Below are 3981 nucleotides of genomic sequence, written 5' to 3'. Positions count from 1 at the left end.
TTTCTAGTAGATAGCATATAAATAAGCTTTTGCTTATTTATCCAATCTGATAATGTCTGCCTTTTAATAAGGGTGTTGAGACCATTTATATTTAATGTACTTATTGACATGGTTGGATTTAAATCTACTATCTTTTTAGTTGTTTTCTATTTGCCAATTTTTCTTTCCCATATATTCTTGTCTTCTTTTGGATTATTTCATTGTTCTATTTTATCTCCACTATTGGCTTATTAGTTATACTTCTTCTAAAAGATTTTAGTGATTGCTCTAAGTTTTACAATGCACAACTTTAATTTATCACAATCTAACTTCAAATACTATTTTATCACTTCATATATAGTGAAAGAATCTTACAATAATATACTTCCATTTCTTTCCTCTCATCCTTTGTAGTATTGTTATTTGTTTAAATTTTGCATATAGGTCCCACAGCACATTGCAACTATTTTTACTTTAGATAATTATCTTTTAAAGTGATTAAAATAATAAAAACTTTCATATTTACTTTCATTTTTATCATTTCTAGAGCTATTCATTTCTTTGTGTAGATCCAGATTTCTACCTACTATCATACTCCCTCTGCCTGAAGAACTTCTTTTGACATTTCTTGTAGTGAAAGTCTGTTTGAAATAAAAAAAAGGCTTCATTTGCCTTCATTTTTGAATGGTATTGTAGCTGGGTATAGAATTCTGAATTGACAGTATTTTTCTTCCACTTCTTCAGAGATGTCACTCCATTATCTTCTGGCTTACATGGTTTCTGGCAAGAAGTCTGCTGTAAGTTTTATCCCTTTGTTTGCAACGTATTTTTCTCTGGCTGCCTTCAAGATTTTCTTTTTGCTTCTGTTTTCATTAGTTTTGGAAAATTCTTAATTTTGTATCTTAAAATATTTCCCCTGCCTCATTCTTCCTCTCCCCTCATTCTGGGACTCCATTATGTTTGTTACACCACTGGATATTGTCTCAGCTTTTGAATGGTCTGTCCTTTTTTTTTTGAACTCTTCTCTTTCCTTTTGTTTCAGTTTGGATAATTTTTATAGACCTGTATCAAGTTCACTGGTTCTTTCCTCAGCTATGTTCAGTCTTCTGATAAGTCCGTTGAAGGAATTCTTCAGTTGTTTTTTTCAATTGATGTATAATTGACATATAACATTATATTACTTTCAGTTGTACAACATAATGATTTGTTATTGGTATACATTGTGAAATGATCACCAAAATAAGTCTAGTTAACATCCATCACCTTATGTAGTTACAAAAAGAAATTTTTTTCTTGTGATGAGAACTTTTATCTCATAATATATTTTTAATTTCTAGCATTTCCATTTCACATTTTTAATAGTTTCCATCTCTCTCCTGAAATTCCCGCTACATTCACACACATTGTTTACCTTTTCCACTGGATCATTCAACATATTAATCATAGCCCAACATCTGGGTCATTTCTGAATCTTGTTCTTTTGATTGCTTTAGCTCTTGATAATGGATTCTTTTCCCCTGGTTTGTTGAGTATCTTATAATTTTTGATTGAATGATGGATTCATATATAGAAGAACAGTAAAGACTGAGGTAAATAATATTTATATCCAAAAATGGGCATGCCCCTTCTTCTGTCAGGTCAATAATGTGGGTGATTGACTCAATCTAGTCAGGAGTTGAGCTGAGTTTGGGTTTTTTAGTTGTTGTCATTACCTTTGGCGTACCAGAGGCCTCAAATTCTTCTGCTATTACCTTGTGCTTAGTGTGGGGCCTGGAGTGCTGGAGAGTTTTTCTCAGTGTCCCTCAGCTTTCAGCAATCCTTGCACACTGTGTTACAGAGGAGATCTCTCCCCACACTTTTCCTCCCCCTCAGCAGAGACTAGTATTGCTTGTTACTGGTGCTTATCTTCTGGTGGGGCAAGGGGATTCTCCATACTCCTGGCTAGCCCTGCCTTAGGCAAGTGCTATGTACCTTAGAGCCTTAGAAGTGGGGCTTTCTCGATATTTCTGCCCCCTTACCCACTGCAGCCAAATCCTGCCTTGCATCTGTGGTGTGTCTTGAGTGAGAGAGGGTTTCCCAGCAGTAGCTCACCTCTACTTTGTGTCAGTTCAGGACAGTGAGCCCCAGCGTTTCCTGCTGCTCCCCTAGGGGCAGAGAGTTTGTGCTTCTCTCTCTCCCCCAGAAGCAGTGAGTCTTTGTCACGGCCCTGTTGGTGGTAGTGTTTTCTGCCCCTCCCCCAGTGGCTTAAGGTTTTCCTATGAGAGAAAGATTGAGGGAAGTGAGGTGGGGTTTCATGATTGTCCACCAGTGACAGAGTTATCACCTTCTAATATTCTCAATCTCTCTGGAAAAGTATTTATTGCTCTCCAGTAGAGAGGAATGTGATATTTCAATTTAGATTCTTTACAACATATTTATTAAGGATATACTATATGAATGGCACTTTAAATGTTAATTTAGTACATTGCCCTCTGCTCTTTTATTTCTCTACCAGATACAGCTGCAGGAAAACACATTTGTCATTCAAGAATCTACCTGTTTCTTTTAGCCACTTTCCATAGTGCCATCCAAAACTAAACTAAATCAAAATGAATTTGGTTAGGAAAAAAAGCCGCTGTGCAAGAGGCAAGTGCACACCTCACACTTGGATCGGGGCCTCTGCTGTTTCTCTGGTGACAGTCTGCAGGGTCAGACAAGGTGAGAGCTCAAGTAGTAACAGTTTATTTGTAAAAATCATCCCCCTGAAGAGTCCCTTACAAGGAGATTTCTGAACTTTCTAAAAGCCATATATGGGTACGCATGTGGTGCCAGAAGTTTGAGGGCAGCTGGTTAAACCTTACTTTGAAGCCAGGGAAAGTCTAGCGAGTTCTACTCAGACCTTTGGGGAAAATGAGGCTGTGTTATTTTTAGAGGATGATTTCTGTCACAATTGGGTTCTCTGAGGTACCTCAGCAGAAAACCAGAATTAGAAAAGAAGAAATGACCTTTTGTTCTGGTAAATGTTTAGTATGAAATATTGAATCATATTAATGGTTTCCAGAGCCTGAGGAGGGTCTGTTTTTTTTTTTTTTAAAAAAGTACAGTATAATATTATGAAGGCTTTAAGTTCTGTACTAATTATCACTGTTAAGGCCACTCTATTTTTCCAGTTTTATTGAGATACAATTGACTATAACATTATATTAGTTTTATGTGTACAAAATAATGATTTGATATATGTATGTATATATTGCAAAATGATCATCACAATAAGTTAATATCCACCACCTCATAGAGTTACAAAAAATATTTTCTGAGAACATTTAAAACCTACACTCAGCAACTTTCAAACACACAAAACCGTATTGTTAACCTTAGTTACCATGCTGTACATGACATCCCCAGAATTTATCTCATAACTTGAAGTTTGCACCTTTTGCCCACCCCCACCCCCTCCCTTTGGCAACCACCAATCCGTTCTCTGTATTTCTTTTTTAATGCAAGCTAATCTTAAGGGATAGTCTGTTACATTGGTGAGGGAACGTTTCAGAGCGTCTTTATACTACGATGTGCTTTGTTTATAAGCTTGGACATACAAGTCAGTGTTATTTAAGCAAGCAAATTGCCAATTTGCTATTGCTGTTACAAACAAAAAGGAAAATGAGAAACAAAGACAAAAAGTAAAATGACTTTTAGTTATAAAAGGGGAGGCTGCTTAAGGGCCTTCCGTTTTCATGGGGTGTCACTGACGGGAACTCTGAGAACCGAGCCCTGAAACCCCGCAGGCCACGGGTCAGGAAAGTTTTAGGCAAAATTCCCAGCGGAGCGGCCCCCCAAACCCCCCTGAAGCCCCCCCAAGTCCACGCCCCGCGCCTCCCCGACCCGCCGGCGGGGGCTCAACCGCCTCCGGGGGAGGACGAGGCGCCGCGGGCGGAGGCGGAGCGTGGGGCCCGGCCTCTTCCGCCCGGGAGGCGGGGCCTCGGCCTGGCGGGCTGCCTGCCCCGCTCCGCCTCCTCCTCCCTC

The sequence above is a fragment of the Equus caballus genome, chromosome 18, assembly GCF_041296265.1.
Source record: "Equus caballus isolate H_3958 breed thoroughbred chromosome 18, TB-T2T, whole genome shotgun sequence".
NCBI lineage: Eukaryota > Metazoa > Chordata > Mammalia > Perissodactyla > Equidae > Equus > Equus caballus.
The sequence above is the reverse complement of the archived record's forward strand: the minus strand, read 5'-3'. Positions refer to the sequence as shown.